Source organism: Drosophila albomicans, chromosome X, assembly GCF_009650485.2.
Source record: "Drosophila albomicans strain 15112-1751.03 chromosome X, ASM965048v2, whole genome shotgun sequence".
NCBI classification, from domain to species: Eukaryota; Metazoa; Arthropoda; class Insecta; order Diptera; family Drosophilidae; genus Drosophila; species Drosophila albomicans.
This window is the reverse complement of record NC_047627.2, coordinates 14,816,949-14,838,016: the sequence shown is the minus strand read 5'-3', so window position 1 is coordinate 14,838,016 and position 21,068 is coordinate 14,816,949. Positions and strand designations below refer to the sequence as shown.

The 21,068-nt window shown below is 39.9% G+C and overlaps 1 protein-coding gene across 10 annotated transcripts in view; it reads right to left on the bottom strand.

Annotated features, from left to right (window-relative positions):
- Nucleotides 1–21,068, bottom strand: part of LOC117578232 (uncharacterized) — a 116,095-nt gene that overhangs the window by 22,538 nt on the left and 72,489 nt on the right. The window lies entirely within an intron of this gene.

Sequence of the window (21,068 nt, the reverse complement as noted above, 5' to 3'; positions counted from 1 at the left end):
CTGTTGCAGAATGGAATGAATATATGTGGTCATTAAATCACGACAGTTTGTCATGTGAATGGCGATAGTGCATAAAATGCAACAACCTAATTAATTTCAGTCATGAAAGAGCAACGTAAAAAACGAGCAGAGGAGAGAGAGAAGGAGAAAGAGAAAGAGAGAGAGCGAGAGATATTTGGTTTATTTAATGGGTTACCAAGTGCATGACATAGTCGTTATGCAGTGCACCAGTGGCAGCATGTGGCATGCGGCAGGCCGTGTGTGGCAGTAACTCTCTCTCTCTCTCTCTCGGTTGAGCTGATGGCCGGTGCAATGAATCAAAATCAATTGCAGCAGCCGCCGCGTCGCTGGTTGGTGCACCTGACCCCAAAAAAAGAACCAGGAGCATTGCTATGATAGCACTGGGTGCGTGCAACATGCTGCATGGGGCATGCGGCATGCGGCATCGGTTTTTCTGGCGTCATTACGGTCACATTGCGGCAGGACAATGCTGCTGGCTAGCTGGCTAGCTGGCATGGCAAGCGAAGCAGACGTAATTACGGCCACCTATGATGACATTAATTATGCATACACAAAAAAAATCAAACAATAGCGAGGCTTAGCTTAAGTCCAGGGTATACACAACTTGGCAGACACCCGGGAGTACAATGTCCTATACTGAAATTTGCTGAACTTAAAATTAAATGAAGCTTTCTGCGTTTCAAACTACAATTATTAACAAATATTTCTATTGAAATTCAACTATTGCTGATCACAAAATATTTATAAACATATTTTACATCGAATTTAAGTTGTTTATCAATAATAATATAGCATATATTGCATTGAGACTGCAATTAAAGTTTACTTTACTTTGGTGATAAATATGATCAAATACTATACAGAGACAGAAAAATCTAGATTGAAAGAATATTGATTTAAGATTTTTTTTTTGGATCTGATGAAGAATAATGTATACAATAAGATTCTTAGGTTGACACATTTTTAATTATGATCAAGAATTTTCCATTCTGGGAATAAGATTATAATTTTGAATTTCAAGATTGGCATATTTTGATTTTTTTTTGCCTATTTTCGATCTTGATTTAAGAATAAACCTATTTGGTTTAATTTTGATATCTTGATTCAAGATTTTACTCTTGATTTTAGCATTTTTTTCTTTCTCTGCAGTATATGATGATATTAGAACCTATCCTCTTCAGGTTTGCAAGATGCAGAGTCTAATATATTTCAACAATTTGCTAATTTAAATATTAACTAAAATATTGATCTGAAATTTTTGCATTAATATTTACAGTTTCGTTTTTATTTTTTCATTCAAAAATGATATCAATCTGAAGTAACTCTCAAGCGCTTTGCATAAATCATTTTAATATTCCCTAGACAATTGATGTGAAATTAAAGTGAAGTAAAGTTTTTGCCAAGAATGATATCATACTGAAAAAACTCGAACAATCCTTGCAATGATCATTAGACGTAGTCTGAATTATAAGTAAGCCATCAGATTCTAACGTGCTGCAACTTAATGCTACCCTTCGAAGACCGTTAATAGACCACAGGGTGAATAGAGTTGTCGAGTTGTTCGTTGGTCGGTTCGTGTGTGTGTGCAAGGCAGACAGAATGCGTCTGATTTGGCATGCGGGTGTTGCGTGGGTGCGAGCGAGACGGCCACAGAGAGCACGCGATACGTCGACTACTCAATTCGCATTTCGACTCCCAGGTGGCGCCACTTCTATGTGTGCAAATGTGTGCGTGTGTGTGTGTGGGGGTGTTCATTATACATTATACAGTATGCAGTATGCAGAATGCCGTCCACTTGCACTTCCTGTCGATTGCATGCAGAAACTCGACGCGACGCTCGCTTTGAAAATGAAACATGCAATTTATTTTAACCTAAATTTTTGTTTTGCAATTACTGCAAACGCGGTGCATGCGACTACTCCACTGATCCAATAATAGCCACGTCCCCCCCCCCCCCCCCCCCCCCCTCACTCTATGCCCAGTCGCAGCCCAGCAACAATATTTGCGAGAACGATTTGAATACAGACACATAGACAGCATTAACTGTATATCGTATAGTGTGTGTCTACTTATGGCTCGCTCTATCCGCTTTTTCACTCACTCTTTCTCTCTCTCTCTCTCTCTCTCCCTCTCTGTCTCTCGCTCGCTGTCTATTTGCATGTCTGAGCCCACTTAATGAGTTTAAAAAGTAATAACAATATTGTATGCTCATAATTAAACAATGAAGTGCGTGGCGAATTTCAACCGCTTTATGCGATTTGCGCCAGATTGCTGCTAGCGATGGCCGCGTGACACGCTAAACTGCAATTCGACAAGTTATCGATCAATTCTGGGAAATTCTTAGGTTATACTTTAAAGTGCTCAATTTTCTTTGAAAGTAGCTATGCTTATTTCATTCACATTGCAGTTGAGTAGTAGCAATTGCCTCACTTTCTCCTCCCTAATCAAATTCTGACCATATCTAGCGGCTAACTATTTAAATTTTTCCCATCTCTAGCTGTTTTCTATACTATCAACTACATCTAATTATGCTGTCGTGACAGTTGCATCTCACATATAGTCGCTGTCAAACGCTTCTCTTCTTTTTCTTCTTTGATTTTAGTGTATAATTTATATCACGATAATTAAATTATTCCCATCTCTAACTGTTCTCTAATATCGCTCTACACTATCAACTACATCGTGAACTATCTTCTTTGTATGCTGTTGTGATTGCTGCTCCTGAAACTCTTCCATCCTTTTCCTTCTTCGATAGTCTTTTTGAAACCGTGTCACGACTTTCACTAGTCCATCTCTAGTTGGCATGCAAAATAATGCGCTGTGCGAGCGAAGCTTTATTAATATTTTAAGCGGCTGCTTTTTAATTATCAGCTGCAGAAACTTTGTAAGCGCTTTTTGGCCACATGTTAAGATTAATTCCACGCGCAGCGAGGGAAATGTCAAACAGAGAGAGAGAGAGAGCGAAAGAAAGAGAAAGGAAGATAGAGAGAGAAGGCTACTGTGTATGATTCGCACGCTAAGCGGATTGAAGTGCAACGCGTGAAAACGCTGCAATTTGGGTTAAAAACCATTTTGGCTAAGACAACGAGACAGCAAAGAAAGAAGAAGCAGAAGAACGAAATGAAACGAAACGAAACGAAAGTGAAGTGGGCAAGTACTCTACTTTACTGTACTGTGCCATAATGCAGAGTGAAAGTGACTGAGATGTTGTTGTTGTTGTTGCCCGTTGTTATGGTTCTGTTTTCTTCGTCGTTGTCGTTGTCGACAACAACAATTGCTGGTAACTGGCAACTGAGAATGACAACATGCAACACAAGATGCTTAAAAGCAGCAGCTTGACAGTCGCACATAATGACAACGTTGAAACTTGACGCAGCCACAAAAAACAGTGACAGCCAAAAAGCAGGAGAATGAACACGCTAGTGAAGAGGGAGAGAGAGACTGTAATAGAGACAGAGACAAAGATAGATGGATAGAGAGAGAGAAAGATGTGCAGCATAATCTGTAAACATTTTCGTCAGATTCTATATCGCATAATCGATCAACCGAAGCTTTTAGCTCTGTCGTGTGTTTATACGGATAACGATGATTAAACATACTGCAGTTAGTGTTGGAAAATGTCAATATGTTTGTATGCGTAGTCAAATTGTCAATTCATCTCACAATTTTTCTAAATCACTTTACAAAACGGAACCAGTGTTGTCAAAAGCACACCTGACATAGTGTTGGAAAATGCCAATATAGTGTCGGTCACATTCTCAATTCTTTACACCATTTTTCTAAATCTCTTTTCAATGTTTGCAAATCCGTTTTCTACTAAAACTCACAGTGTTAGTAAATGCAAAGCAAACCTTCGAAATTATTCAATTTAATATATGAAACCCAATTTCAGTAATTTGCTATGTTCTTCTCCCATACCAAATTTCCATTCGAATTATATATTTAATAGTTTTATCATCAGTGTACATCCGCTTTTGTCTTTTTTCTATTGCTGTTCGCATCCTTTTGGTAAATAGCTTTTATTTGGGCCTTGAAATTGTGCAACAAGTGTTGGAAAAAGGTCGCAGCGTAGATATATTGGTTAAAGAAGATTACGATTTAGTTTAAGCAAGATTTACGGCCATCTATAAAATTGTAAATGGCGCCAGAACCCGTTAAGAGCTACCCAAGTTGAGTGAGAGAGAGAGTGAGTGAGAGAGAGATAGCTAACTGGTTAATCAACCCACAGAGACTGACTCGACTTGATGTGATTTGACTGTTTGCGTGTGCATGAATCATGCCCAGGTGACTAGGCTCTCTCTGTGTCTCTCTCTCTCTGTCTCTATCTTGCTCTCTCGCTCTCGCTCTAGCGCGATGTGCGTGTGTTTGTTTTTGAAAAGAGGAATGAGGAAAGAAGCAGAAGGTCGCCGGTCTGTGGAATCCATTAATAAAATCAGTTCAGCATACTATAGTACATAAATAACAAGTGCAAACGACCCGAGACTTTCATCAAAGGCTTATCCCCCATATTCCCCACCCCGAAAACAAGCAGAGGAAGAAGAGAGAGAGAGAAGAAGCAAGAAAACATGTGAAAGAAAACGAACAAGAAGAAGCTGCAGTAACTTTTCTTTAATCGATTCAAAAATAAATGTTTACGGCGCCATGTGAAATCGCCCAATGTGCACACGAATCCCCAACGCCCGCACCCCTACACACACCCACACCCACACCCACACCCACACACACACACACCCTTTACACCCACACACATACAGACGCACATATTTATTCACCCTCTCTCTCTCTCTCGCTTACTTTCGTAAATGCGCACAATTACTCAAAATCTGTAAGCGGCTTTAGCGGCTCTCGCTCCTCAGTCAACCACACCCCCCCCCCACTCCGCACCCCATACCTTATATGCCAAAAGAAACGTCTGAAAAAAAGGCTTAGGCTCAATCGTGTAGCGCAGCAAGGCGAAGCGAAGGAGGAGTTGGCAAAAGCAAAAGGAACCAAAACGTCGCGTTTTGTCTGATTTCAGTGATTCGTTTCATTTTTGCTTGTTTCTCGCCTTTTCTCCCCATTCTCGTTCTCGTTCTCTTTTCGTATTTCGCTTTACTTCGGTTGGCAGTTTTTCAATTGCTCGTAAAATCAGGTGGATTCTTCGTTGCTGCTTCACTGTCGCCACATACGACATACATAATAATACCCTGTACTTTAGCTGACCCAAAGTGGGTCAAAGTGGTTGTGTGATCTGTGATTGACATGCATTCGCTGCATTCATTTCCTTTCAACTACTTTGAGCTTAAAGCTTTAAGTGTAAGATTTTGAATTCAATTTTATTGTACTATAAAAGCTTGTAAACAAGTTGTGAAAGTATTACTCGAATTTAAGGTCAATTCAAATCTTCACTAATCACAAATATTAGCGAACTATCGCTGAAATGCTTAATTATAAACACACCACTTCACAAACTCCTTCAAACAATATTTAGTCAAAATGAAACGAATTTGTCTTTACCAGTTTGTTCCGGTTATCTAACATTCTATAAATAGAATGCAAAGCTTGAACACGTGCTCGATTTTAAGTTAGCTTTTCGTCACAACAAAAGTAAAGTTCAAAGTTGTGCAAATTATCATTGAGAGATTTTGCACAACTGTCATGCAATATTTAAACGGTGACAAAACTATCATGAGACAGCTAAGCGCTGACAAAACTATCATGCGACTGTTTTTGCAAATCGCATGCAATCTTTTTGCAGTACAGCATATTTACAAGTGCATTTAATCAATGTGCTATACTGTTTCTCTGGTCAAACCTTTTCTCTGTCTTTCCCCATCGTCCACCATCACCTCTTCATCTTCATCTTCGTGTTCGTGTCAGTTTCCGTCTTTGTCTCTGTTACCGTTTGCATTCTGGAGACGTCTTTAAGTCGCAGTGCGTGTGTGCTAGGCGATAAAGTGTTATGGCCATTACCCACACACACAGGCACATACACACACACACTGGCACACACATTTGCAGATTTAGGTTGGAAAGAAGGTTTGCGTGCTAAGCGGGTTTCATGGCGCAACTTTTCATTGGCTTAATGCATATTTAAAATTTCGAATACATTCAGCATTTCATAATGCCTTCCATTCCGTTTGCTTCTCTCTCTCTCTGTCTCTCTCTATCTCTTGCTGATGTATTTTTGTGTTGAGCTCGAAGCATTTAAGTTGATAGCGCTCAAACTTTTAGCACAACCAGCTAAGTGTGCAAGCAGCAGCAGCAGCAAGGGAGAAGAGAGAAGAGGAGAGGCGAGGAGAGCGGAGCTTTGAACAGTTGCTGTCAGTCCATTATCAGTGGGGTTGCAGCTGTAGCACAACTAAAACGCATGCAATCCATAAACTTCTGCCACCCTATACAGTTCAGTTTACTATATATGCATAGTGTATATATAGTGTACTGTTCGAGTGCGAGAGAGAGAGAGAGAGAGAGAGACAGTGAGAGCGAGCTAGCGAAGCGAGGCACTAGACTAATGTGTTTTGGAGCTGCTTCCCGCTTCTCGTTGTCCTCTTCTTTGCCTCCTGCCTTCAATTGCCACCACATCAATACACACACACATAGAAGTGTATACGTGAGAGTGTGCCCATACTTCATGGCAGTTTTAATTCGGTTTCATTGCTGTCGTTCAATCATTGGAATGCTATTCCAGTCACGTTTCGGCGCGTTTGTTGTATGTTTTAGGCCAATTGTTGTCTGTGCCAAATGTTTCTTGTTTTTCCTTTCTCTCTCGCTCATTGTTCTGCTTACTCTGCTTTTCTTTTTTTTTTTTCTTTTTTTTTTTTTGAAAATCTACTGCGATTTTAGCACAAAGTTTACAGCCCAAAAGACACGCCTAAAAAAGTAGAACCCCATTCTTCTGTCTCCAATACTTTAAATGATGCCTTGCATTCGTTTTATTTGCTCTGCTCCAGTTTGAGCAGTAAAAACGTTTCGAATTAACATTTTTGTTTCATTGCGAATCGTTAGAACAACTTTTGCAAATACTCTTGCACCCAACCACCAACCATTCAGTCGTCTAAGCTAGTCACCTCATCTTGCCTTGCCACCTCACTTAGCTATCCAAAGTGATCCATTGATTGCCAAAAGTGCCTTCAGGTGCTTTAAGGCACATTAAGTGCTACATACACAAAGCATTTCATTTGCTATTTCGAGTACTTCAAGCATTAAATAATTTGTATTTTTTTTTTAGGATTTTCCATTTCTCAAATTGTATGTAAGAAATTGACATCATTCATTCATTCATTGACATCGGATTGCGAAATATAGCTTTCGTTAAATTTTAGTATTTTATCGGCATTAATTTGGTATATTTTTATATTTATATTTTGAACATTTTTAAATATAGTGTTTGGTAAATTTTCGTATGTTTTGTATATAAATTCGGTATATTTTAAGTAAAAATGTTGTACTCCATGGTATATTTTGGTATATTATGCCTTCGGTATATTTAATTATTTTTTGGGTATACTAATTTGGTACAATTTTAGGATATATTTTGTACTCTATGATGCATCTTGAATGTAATAGTATATTATACATTGGGTATATTTCAGTATTTTTTTGGTATATTTATGTGGTATATTTTAAGAATATATTTTGTACGCGATATGTCAAATATAGTCTTTAGAAAAATGTAGTTTTTTTTTGGTATACTAATGTATATTTTCAGGATATATTTTGTACTTTATGGTATATTTTGGATATAATGGTATATAATGGTATTTTTTATGAATAGTATGCTTTTATTAACAAATGGGTAGCGAATATTATAATTTCTTCTCATCATGCAATACTCATAGTCTCATAATCAACAAGTTTAATACAAAATAAAGCTGCACTAATCACAAATTTAAATGGTGTATTTTTGAAACTTTTGCTCTACTTAAGAACTTCATTAGACTTGGGAATTTTGTGCGCGATTGCAACGAGCTTTAAAATGTGCGAAGAGAATTGCATAAAACTCTGTTTTGCACTGACCCACTTTGTGGCAGCGGGCTGATCCATCCGTCAGCACGTGGAATTAGCTAGGCAACCAGTTGATGGCAAGGCTAGAGAAGCAACAGCAACTGGGAGTTGGGAGTAGGGAGTAGGGAGCTAGGAGCTGGGAGCTGTTGGAGCCATCAGTCTGGCCAATTAACCAAAGTGAAAGCTGGTGGAGAAATGCGCATGGGATAATAAACAAGGAACAACAACAAGAAGACGAGAGAGCTATGGCAATAAGCAGGCAGAGAGAGAGAGGGGGGAGTGAAAGAACGTTGGATGAAAACATGAAACTATAACTCAAAGTTAATGAAATGTTGGACGAGGCGACGTACTGAATTGGTATAAATTGCAGACAGCAGCAGCAACAGCAGCAACAGCAACCGCTCAAGTGGTTAGCCACTAAAAAATGAAACCACCAACGAGTTGGCCAAGTTAAGAGATGGGGCGAGTTAAGATGTTGTGTGGGAAGGGAGGGAGGGGAAAGTAGTGGCGACACATCAGCCAGAAAGCCACTTTATTCTATTTCCGTTTCCGGCTGTTGTCGCCAGGCTTTGACTTTGCTGACTTGCTCATAGTTGCTGCTACTGTTGCTGTTGCTGTTGCTGCTCTTGTCAAGCTGCCGAGTATGTAATGTGTTTCCGCTTGCCACAAAATGTGGCAGGGCTGAAGAGAAAGCAAAGGCAATGGCAAAGGCAAAGGCGTAGGCGTCAGCGTGCGTGCCAAAGCAATGCAAAGCGACAATGAAGCCAAGCAAGTAAAATAAACTGCACGAAATGGAAACAGGCGAAGGAAACAATGCCAGGCAAACAAGGACAGAGATGGAGACAGAGAGAGAGAGAGAGTGAGAGACCAAGAGAGAGCGAGCAGGACAAGCAACCAAATGACACTCGAAATGTCAACGTCACCACACCAATGGGGCGTATACACAACAGCCAAACATAGAGCAAGTTGGAAGCTTCCAAGCTGGAGCAAACTTCAACTCGAATTCTGAAGCCACAACAGCCGCAAATTCACAAACTCAATTCCGATGCTGGCGCACGCATTTTAATGCCTAGCTAAAGACATAAACAGGGTATGAACGACTTGTGGGCAAAGAATTCGGAATTTTATATAAAGAGATAGAATAGTGAGAGCAAGATAAATAGAGTCAGATAGATACAGTATAAATATAGATTCAAAACCAATCGAAATATATTGAATCAGAGATCTATAGCTCAATGTAAAGAATATTTATGTATTTCATAGTAAGTATAGATTAAAATCGAAACGAATTATATAACTTGATAAATGGACTGCCTTTTTAATTTGATTTACCTTGCTAAAGTTATGTCATTCTCATACTTTGTATTGAGGTTTATTTTAATTTTTATGTTGTTGTTAAGGTACTTATTATTATTAAGTCAAACTGGCTCTTCACTTAATAATCATATATAGAAAAAACAAACAAAGGCAACAACGTGTTTCTTTCGTGGCTTATACTTTAGCATTTCAGCAACATATCCTGCAAATTTCATGACAATCGACAGACAAATGATGGCGTAGCTAGCACGTTCTGCATTGCAATATTTAAGTGCAAAGTGTTTGGCAGTCGAGCACGCTTCGCTCGCAGCAAATCTCTCTCTTTCTCTCTCTCCTTCGCTTGTTATTTATATGAAGCGAGTGGGAGCAGAGCTCAAAGATATATGGGCATTGTTACACGCGCTGCATAAGTAAAGAAGCAAACCAAGTTGGAAACCAACGGGAAATGCGGCTGGGCAAACAGGCTGCCAAGATTTATGCAATGGCCAGCCAACGGACAACTCTAATTCTGTGGTGCACTGTGGCAACTCTAACAATTGGCGGTAGCTAGACAAATTCGCCAACTCGTAATCGGAAAAGTGCACATCGACAATTGGCAATCGAAGTGCCATGAAATATAACACACCAAATGAGATGAAACTTTCCATTCTATCTTTTTTTCTTTCTTTTGCGTTGCACTTTTAGTCAAGTGTTCAGCAACAAGTTCAATACTCCGACTCCAACTCCAACTGTCAGAGTGAGAGTCATCGAGTATGGAGAGAGAAAGAGAGAACCATTAGTCGATTAGATCCCCAATCCCCAATACTTGCGATGTCTCTTCAGTCAATTCCCCTTTGGGAAAAAACCGTTACAGGTTGCTTGAGGTCGTTTACCCAAAGGAGAAGAACTTACATCACAATATTTTTTAGGGAAATTTTGAAAATTAATTAGTTCTTAGTTCTTAAATATTTGCAGAAATTATCACTGAAATTTGGTCATCATATGTCACTTCTCTTGAGTCAGTTTTAATATATCAATTCACGGCAAATCCCTTTAATTTAAACTCTGATTTAATTACAGATAGTTTGATTATGCGATTCACTGTTTTGGTGAAATTTAAGAAAATTCATTTCTAAATTCCAAATTCAACAACTCAATCGAGGAGTCGGAGACACAAAATGCATTTCAATTGTAATTTTGTTTATGGCATTCAAATGGAAGTTGAGAATAGAATTAAATATTGATTATGAAGCATTTACGAAAAGAGCATTTTAATTGATTATATTAAATGAATTTGATCATTTAAATAAACATATTTTCTTAAATTGCAATCAAATTGGTTGGCAAAATGTTTTTGCTTGTCTCTGCGTATTTGATTTGTGGCAACAGATGCTTGACTGAATGAGTGACTGACTGAATGAATGAATGAATGAATGAATGACACTTTGTCATGTCCCGCAAGAATAAAAAAATGTTGTTGCAGCTTTGCTTGGTTGCTTCAAATGAATTTGAATTTGAGGTTGCATTCAAGTTGTTGACCCGTAGTCATAGCTCCGTCTCTATCTCTCTCTCTCTCTCTTTCTCTCTCTCTGGCAGTTCAATTGCCGCCCTCTGTCTATGTGTGTGTGTGTGTGTGTCGCATAAATGATAGACAATGCCTGCTAAATTGTTGTACAACATGCTGCTAACTGCTAAAACGAGCCATTGCATACTTTATGAGCTGGGATTATGGTCATTAAGGCACTCACACATACATACACACATATGCATATGCTATACGTATATACTAGGTGTGGTGTGTGTATGTGTGTTCGTTGTATGCCCGTCAGCAGCAACAGTTGGTGATGACTCCTGCTGTGCTTGCCTCTCGCTCTGCAACTTCTTCTCTTTCTCTTTCTCTTCCTGTCGCTATGTCTTTCCTCTTTTCTCCCTCTCTCTGTCCCTTTCTCCCTTTCTCCCTCGCTGCCATTTACTCATTGTGCTTAGGAGTTGGGGTTTGCTTTTTAGTTGGCGACATGCGGCAGACCACAAAACGTTTAGCGTTAAGCCAGCAACAACACCCATAATAAAACGAGCAACAGCAACTCCAACCACAACAACAACAACAACGACAACAACCATAACAGTAATACTCAATTATAGCCACAGTCAAGTGGCTGGTCACCTTAATAGACTCTGCCCTGCGGACGCCACTGTGTCGCACACTAGCGTCCCGCACAGTGAACATAGCACATAAGTTAGATGCATCAAATGAGTCATAGGCAAGTCAGGTTTCTTTTTTTTATACCCACTACCTATGGGTAAAGGGTATTATAAATTTCTGGTTCCATGAAATGTATGTAACGGGCAGAAGGAGGCATCTCCGACCCTATAAAGTATGCTTATTGATATGCATATGAACAACCTAGATCTCAGAGATTATAAGAGATAGAGATGTTTGTACGCAGATCAAGTTTGTTTAAAATTTTAGACTATTTCGACGCTGTTTTAAAGTTTTGAAGATAGGGTCACGAATTTTGATAGATACAAGACTATAGTCTTTATGATTCTTTAAAATCTGGTTGCGATTAGATAAAAATTGTCGAAGTTATTGAAGAAATACTTTTGTACGGAAAAAACGCCTATGGTATATTGTACACTCTATAAACCAAATATAGCCTTTGGAATATGAGTATTTTTGAGGTATATTACTTTGGTATATTTTGTACTCGATGGTATTTTATTTTTTGAAGTTAGTGCTATACCATTTTGAAGTTAGAGTATACCATATTTTAAGAATAATGCGGGTATCTCGTAGTCTCGCAAACTCGACAGCAGCTTTCTTACTTGGTTTTTGTTTTGTAGTTTTCACATTGGTTTTAGCAAATTGGTAAAAGTTTTGTATATGCTTTTGCTCAGTGAAGCGAATCAACATCACAACAGGCTCTTGACATATGCAGCAAGGGGTGGCAGGTTGCAACCCCCGAAAAATTAAGAGTACTGGAAGCTGAGGCAGACTCAGCAGCAGAAGGTGGCAGTTCAATGAACGGGGACGACGATGATGATGATGACAACGACAACGACGACGACAACGACGCTGCCTACTTAAGTGTCTTCCAAAAGGGGGAGTTGAACTAAGAAGTCTGTCAGATAGATGATGGTTAGGGTAGCGTTAATATCTGTGTGTATGTGAGTGTGTTTGACAGTCAAGACAGCCCCCATTTACCACCCTCGCTCTCCTCTCTATCTCTTTCAGTTTGCTCTTTCTCTCTCTCTCTCTCAACAACAAATCGATTTCCATTGATTGATTATGCGTTAGGGTCTTTGGCCCCCAATGTTGTGATGAGGATGAGATTCTGGCACGTCCGTTGTCGACTTTTTACTCATTGCTGACCCCATCCAGAACGAAAAAATAAAAACGTAAATAATGTTAGACAAATGCGAGCGGCACAAACGAGGCCCGTGAAAGGTCAAATATTGTGGTAAACAATGCACAATGCGTGACGCCAATAAATCAATATCAACAGCGAGCGACAGCAATAGCAATAATGCCAGAAATTGACAAAATTGACACAATGACAAAATGCAATAATGACTAAAGCTGACAAACAGCAACGACAGCGACAGCAACGACATCGACGATAATGCCTGACAACAAAAGAGCGTCGCAGTTGGAAACCAAGAAATTATATGCGACAAATGCTATGCGCAAATATTTCGACAAATACTTTTCCCCATTCATTAAGTAAATAAACAGCGATAGAATGTAGATAGATGTTTAGGTGAGTGAGTGAAAAAGAGAGAGAAAGAGAGGGGAGAGAATGCCATGAAAGCAGCACGTTAGGCAATGACTACAAAACCGTTTTTGGCAATTTACCTTTGCTTTTTTGGTTTCATGCGCACCGTTCAAGTTTAAAGCTTCTAGTGGAATTTCGACAGTTGATGAAAAAAATAAAACAAGCAAGAAAGTAACACCTGTCACACATTTTCAATAGTTAATAACGTACAAACGGCATAATCGTAAAAATATACTGAAAAAATACTAAAAACAAAAGCTGTACTTCGTGTATCAATTTAATATATACCGACAAATCACTTAAATATACCAAAATCCGTATCAATTTGATACATACCGAAAAAATACTAAAATATACCAATATCTTTAGTTTATATATCAATTTTAAACATATTGAAAAAATACTCAAATATACTAAAATCTGTAGTTCGTTTATCAATATAAAACATACCGAAAAAATGCTAGAATATACCAAAAACTGTAGTTCGTATATTAAATTAATATAATTTCGTCAATTCATTCAAATGCAAAAATAGAAAAAAGAGGTTTTATCGTTAGAATATACCAAATTTATATACAGAATTAGTATGAAATTATACCAAAAGTTATAATTCATATATAATTCATACATAGTATATAGACAACTACTTAAAAAATAGAGTGCTGATCTGTAGATTTTTAAGTTAGACAGTTACTACACAAACATTATCGCTAGCTAAGGTTGAAAGCTGTTCTTACAACAGCATTCGATCCAATATTCTTTGACAGTTATAAAGAGCTGGTTTTTTCAAGTTTTTTCAAGTCTTAACTGTGTGCTTTTGGTGGCACTCGCATTAGGAGCAGCGGGCGCTGCAATCTTTTTAAAAAGTGTTCGAAAATGTCGAAAAACAAAGAAAGGCATAGTGGAAGTGGACCAAGGAGATGCTGTCAGGAGATGCTGAAGGAGAAGTCAAAGACGGAAGCAAAAGTTTTTGTAACACGGCCAAATGACACGTAGCAACAAATAAAATCAATGGGAATTTATGTGACTGAAATATAAAAATTGCTTTTCGCTTCGCACTCCTGTCGCATGCGGTATATATTTTAGTATTTTTAGGTCGGTATATTTATGTGACGCTCGACTGCAGCATGCATTGAAATTCCCCAAAGTCAGAGAGAGAGAGAGCGCGAGAGAGAGAGAGAGAGAGAAATAAAATAAGAAGAGGCATTTTTGTGTGTGAGGAGGGAGTGAAATTTTGTGTGCATTGTGCATGCTTAATTGAGTTGTCCTGTTCCCAGGTCTCTAAAGCAAATGCCACGCCTCGCCAGTGGGAGTCAACACACACACACACACACACACAAACACATACGTACACACTAACACACACACATGTCATGTGTCAAACAGTTTATAGAAACGCCCAGCTTGAAGCCCACCCAACGGCGCTACAATTCAAGTTTCCCCATAGTCTTGTCACCATCCTCTCTCTCTCTCGCCCCCTTGTGCCACTCTTTGACTTTCGCCCGTTGCAGCGATCCACCCTTGTCCCGCCTTCATCGTTGCCAGCTCGCTTGCTGCTTCTTGTTCTCGTCCTGCAAATCGCTCGCGTCGCTTCAGTTGATTTTCATGTCACTGACAAAACACATTTTGTTTTTGCCCTCTCCACTAGATGTGTGTACATTGGTAAATACCGCACCGAGCATAGGAGAAATGCCATCCCAGAGAGATGGGGGAATTGTTTGGCTGGGCGAAGGGTTGCTGCTGTCCAATACCAACCAACAAAAAAAACCCGTACATATATATAAAATGAAATGAAATGAAATGCACTTTTTGACTGAGCGGGTCGAGCATTTAAATTGCTTCCCCAAAAGCATCAAAGCTCAAACTGAAGATGACATCTACAGGGTTAGGAAGAGGGGGCAGTGAGAGAGAGAGAGAGAGAGGGAGAAGCGCAGCTAAGCGTTCCAAGAGGGTGACAACACTCTCCACACACATACACACAAACACACATAGAGACTAAAGGTAGAGCACGCTCAATGGTTGTCAATACTCCTCGTATAGCAGCCCAAAGTCTCGACTATTCATACAATCGAGTATTCAACGAGCTTAAGCCGGAATCGATATAGCTGCATATCCCTTTAATGGTTGGCTTTACATTCGAGTGCTTTGTGCGACACTAAAATGTAACACACCTGCTGAATGCCAGGGGACCCAAGCAATTTAAATCAGATCCCTGGCATTGCATTCGCTCTAAGAAGTCACTTGAAATGCCTTATCTCTAGATCTATTGTATATTTGAGCGCGATAAAGTTTATTCCTGGGAGGTTTACCCTCTCAATTGCGACTCACTCTGTAAGTTCTTAGACTTTTGTCCGGGTATTTGGTTTCTTCTCGATGGGTTTCTCTACTTCCATAGAGACTTCTATATCTATCCCATTTACAACTCTCTACGCTTTTCGTTCTCCTGCTAGTCCAGTGCTATTTTCTAAAGAGTATTCCAGGGAGGTGTATCCTCTAATTGTGACTGACTTGTTCCCAAGTTTCTTTTCGGTGGGTTTCTCTACTTCTGCAGAGACTTCTTTGCTTATCCCATTTACAGCTCTTTATTCTATTTACCTGCTAGTCCGGTGCTATTTCCTAAAGAGTATTTCTCGAAGGTTTACCCTCTCAATTCCCTCCTCACTAGACACATCTGGAAGACTGTGAAAGTTCGAACGCTATTCTTCAGCGTTTTAGTCCCGAAATGTTCACAAGTTTCATTTTGGTGGATTTCTCCGCTTATTCCTTTTAATACTGTCCCACTAGTCCAGTCCAATTTGACTGCCAACGAACTCGTAAAGTTTTACATTTCGAAAAGCACGACAAACATTTTGTGGCCTTCGTATTGATACCACAAACTAAAACGCAATCTGAGAAGGAGGGCATGAATGTGATCAGTTAAGTTAACGAGTGGAAAAGCAAGTCTCTCTCTGTAGTTTATATTAATTTTACAAATGCGTACTTGGTTGGCTTTCAGTGAGAATGGTATGCGATGGCAAATCCAGCAACAGCACCACACTATCATCATCATCATTATCGGGCAGGACAAAGTTGAGCAGAGTCAAGCCACAAATATGATTCTGTCACTGATAATGCTGCCAACAATGAAGCAAGGAGTCGAACAGGTGGCGAAATCGAGGAGGCGAGGAGGCAAAAGTTTACACTACTTTCATTTTAATTTCCCAAATTGCATTCGGCGTCATTATTTAAGCGATTCACTTGAAATTGGCTCCTCGATAACGATGACGACGACGCCGACGACGACGCAACGGCGATAACGATAACGATGACGACGACGACGACGACGGCGATGGCGACAGGTGGAAGCGTCGAAGAAAACTCGTTTATTAACACGTTGCGGCGTGGCGTGCTGCCGCATAAACTACTTACTCCAGCTTTGGATTCCATCTTCTTTTTCCCCATTCCCCTCACGGTTGCCTCTTGCCTTTCCTCCCGGCCCCCCCTTCCACCTTAGGCTGCGCCGTTCTCTAATCGATTTTTGATGAGATTTTTGTATTCAATTTTGGCTTTGATAGGCAACGAACGCATCAACTTTGTAAGGAGCGAGGGAAATTGTCTCCAGCTCCCCATTTTTCTCTCCCCTCTCTCCTCTGTCTCTCTCTCTTACTCATCGCTTTTGCTGTCTCTCTTGGTGTGTCTGTCGCTGCTTGAAACGTGGAAATAGCTGGCGATAATGGCGCCAACAAAACGACCAGGACAACGACGCCATTGACATAATTTTGCAAGGCTTTTGTTTGGCGCATTCTGCGGGATGCGAACCTGCCACATCGAACATTCAGCTTGCTGCCTGAGGTGGAGGAGGAGGAGGAGGAGGAGGAGGAGGAGGAGAAGGAGGTGGCTCGCAGTCTATAACAGTCCTCAGGCTGATACTGCTGTGCTGCTCCTCCCCCCACTTCATGTGCCTTTGGCACATCCGATAAAGTAAACTGTTTTCATTTCGTTGGCATTTTTGTTTGGCTTTCATTTCCTTGAGCAAGTTGATTCACGTAGTAGTTGCTGCTTGTCGAACTGTTCTCTCAAACTGAACTGAACCTGCGGCTTTTGTGGCAGTTGGCTTTTGTCAGCATGCGCGTCTGTATGCCAGAGTTGATTGCATTTCTCATAGCTGGCAGCCTTATAGCTCCGAGCATTTAATTGCAGCTAAGATCTAAATAATTCCTCTTGATTTTTGTTATTTGAGCGTTTTGATAGCTTAAATGATTTTCAATGTCTGTAATTATTCACTGTTATAAAGTTTCATCTATTTGAAATTGTATTTTCTATGCGAAGTTAAATGTTCTTGATGTTCTGAAACCCTGATACACGCTAGAAATTTCAAGGTTTTCAATTAGGCAGAGACACAAGAACTTGACGGAATTGAAAATCGATGAGTGTAAAAAAAAGATTGCCAAAAATTTGGTTTCTTCAGGGCCAAATACATATACATATAAGTCCTTAACTAGACGGCGGACTAAGATATCAAAGAGGGCGGATCTGCTAAGTGGGCATGGCTAGGCAGCAGATCCTAATGAAGATTGCCGCAGCTTAGATGCCCATGAATGTTCATATGTGTGTGTGCTTCTACTCAACTGTTACTCAACAGATGTGCAGCACTTTAACGCATTACAGGTAAAGGCTTGATAATTGATTCGTGTGTGAAAATGACTTGCCAAAAATTTGAGTATATGTGTGTAAAATGCATGTGTGTGTGTTTGACTAAGCGGCGGACCGAGATATTAGTGAAGGCGGATGTTTTAAGGGGGCGTGGTTAGGCAGAAAAACTTCACAAAGATTTTAACTGGTTGCTTTTAGTCAACTGTTGGTCAACAGTTGTACAGAATTGCAAGACGTCTTCTACTAATCCATTTGTATGTGTTGAAGCCAAGATAATGAAGTGCGAACAACTAAATGGGAATGGTTAACCAGGACTAGAACTTCACAAAGATATCCAAACCTCATTAGCAATATGAATTGTGCAAAATGATAAACTTGAAATAGTCACAACATTATTATGAAGCAGTGAATCTTCAATATGTTAGCAAAGCTTGACTTTCAACTGATTACCAATTATCTCTTCAACATTACTTTGTTTGTCAGTCTAATTAATTAATCGAAGCTCCTTTGCAGGCAATGCTCAAACAATCTCTAAAAGCGATCTCATGCTTTTGTGTCTGTTACAACTACAATAGTTCAATCGCAGTCTCGTTTTAGGCAAGTGCAGCATCATTAGAGCTACGTAACTGGGTCTTATCCCAACTCGGAATCGAATAAGTGTCATGTTTTGGTACTGTAAAGCAACAATGGGGGAATTATATGTGGATAGTGGTCCAGGCAACTGCTCTGTCCTCTTTCGGCATATTGAGAGCTTAGCAGAAATCAGTGTTGGGATGCTTTTGCAGCATGTGGCACACCTGACAACCCTTTCAGTCTGTGTCTGTGTCTGTGTGTGGCCCTCATCCATAGTAAAATTGGCAATTTCGTTTTCATTCAACGCTGACGAAATGCATTTCCTGAAATGAATGGCGACAGCGGAAAGTCGGCGAAACGAAGGAAGTGCACAAGCCTGACACAGAAATCAAGTGGACCGTGGCATGGTACAGCAATCGACTTCTTTTGGGTTGCATGCATCAAGCAGCTCTCGTTGCTCGCTCTGTCTCTCTCTTCCTCTCGCTTCCTTCATCCTCTGTCCCTTCTGCCATGCCTGTCGCCTGTGTCCGGGTTTGGGGACTTGCATTGGGTCTCTGTTGAGCAGCTGCAAAATGTCAAACGTTGTTGCAAGGACAGCCGGAAGTGCGGCATGGTCAATGGAACAGGTAACAGGGCAAAAGTGGCAGCTGGAGAAGCAGAGAGGAAGAAAAGAAGAGAAGATGAAGCGAAGCAGGAGTCGGTTTAATACCGGCGTGAACTTTAAACAGCAGTTGCAAGTAGCAAGTTGCAAGCAGCACGTGTAGCTTACTGTCAGGCGAAACACATAAGATGAGCAACATATGCCCATGGCTCAGCTTTGAGAGCTCCTTTCACTCCCCTCCCCTACCCACGAATTACTTGCCTTCCTCGTGTCGCCTTGGCAAGCGATGGAGACACAGCTTTGTGTGGGCGAGAGCGGCTTATGGTCCATGGCTTAATAGTAAATGGACAAGCACTGTAACGGTAACACCTTCTCCTTCTTCTTCCCTCTCTTTCTCTCTTTTGGACTACGTCTGATTAAGACGTCCAGTTAATTCGCCTGGCAGCTGCAGCACTTTTAATTTGTGCTCCCTGTCGGACAGCATGCTTAACTAAAGGTCACGCTTAGCATTCTGCAGTGTGCGGTGTCATTAAGCTGTTCCATTCCGCCCCGTTCCCCCACCTTGTTCCATTTTCCAGCTGCTTGTCAACCTTCACTTGTCTTGACCTTTTCAAGGTAAGTACTCTCATAATTAAGCTGCTTGATTATGGCCATGAGTTTGACATTTTACTTGGCTCGATTCCCACTTCGTTTCTTTGTATCCTATAATATGATAGACACTTTACTTAGGTTGTCTTACTACCATTTCATTTCAGTTTCACTAGGTTGTGCATTAATTTGCCTTTTCATATTTACTCGGTTCGATTTCCGCCTCGTTTCATTGTCATAATTTACACATTTCAGTTTTTATACCCGCTACCCAGAGGGTAGAAGGGTCGGTCTGTCTGTCCGTCTGTATGAGCATCTAGATCTCAGAGATATAATTTTACACGAAGACCAAGTTTGTTATAAAATTTGTATCACGTCTACTTCCGCCTCCGCAAATTGATAAAAATCGAATAAAAAACGTAAGCCAAAGTTGATTTTTGGTACAATAATAACTATAGCCTTTATAATTCCTGAAAATGTGTTAGCGATCAGATAAAATCTGTAGAAGTAATTAAAGAATTACTTGTGTATGGCAAAAAACTCCTTGAGGTATCTGGTATTAGTTCCTTTGCCCAAAAATCTAGTATATTTTGCAATCTATGGTATATTTTGAATGTAGTAATGTATCAAAATACCTATATATAATATTAATTTACTAATATTACTATTTTGACTTTATTCAAAATGGGTATCTCATAGTCGAGTACACTTTATTGCTTCCTTGGCTATGCTCTTATTTATTTTCCACATTGGCTTCAATTTCTAGATTTATTAACTTTTTCAGTTCGGTTCTATCGTTGCAATTCAGTATATTCGATTGCTTTCAGTCCAGTTGGTTAACCACTCGTAACATTGTTTTACAAACGGAAGAGTTTGTTCCTTACTTTACTTTTGCTTCTCCTTTCATTTTTTTTTTTTTGTTGTGTCTTGGTCTTTGTCATTCGGTATTTAATTTGGATAATTGAATCTGCTATCTATGTGCTTCATTCATTGGGAATGCACTCATATAAAAAGCAAACATTGCAAGACTCTCGAAAATGTGTACAGAGTTTTCTCCCAGCTATAATAACGTTTTGGGCTAAACTGCAATCTAGTTTCCTTTCGGATTACAAAAGGGCTTTCTTTGCCTGTCTCTCTCCCTCCTTTTCCCTCTGATCTCTTCTCTGTGGGGTCAACCGGAGTGACCCCGATAGCTGAGCATAAAGTTGCAGCACTGAGAAGAGTTGTCTCTGTCTATATCTCTCTCTCTCTCTCTCTCTCTCTCTTTCTGTTTTTTGCCACACCCAATATGCTGGTGTTGTTATCTGAGGCGAGCATAAGCCCAAGAACAATACACAAAAACTCGAATGGGAAACCTTTGCTGTCCCTCATCTGTGCTCTCATCCCTCTCTGGCATGCAACTCATGCAGCCTTTGAACTTTCAAACTGGGCAAATTTTCTTGTTGCACACACACACACACACACATAGACGCTTACAAATTGCAAACAGAGAAAATGTAAATTTGAATTCAAATCCAAATTCAAATTCAAATCCAAATTCCGTATCCACAATGATCACATTTGACTTCCCTTCTCATCCTCATCCTCAGTCTTCA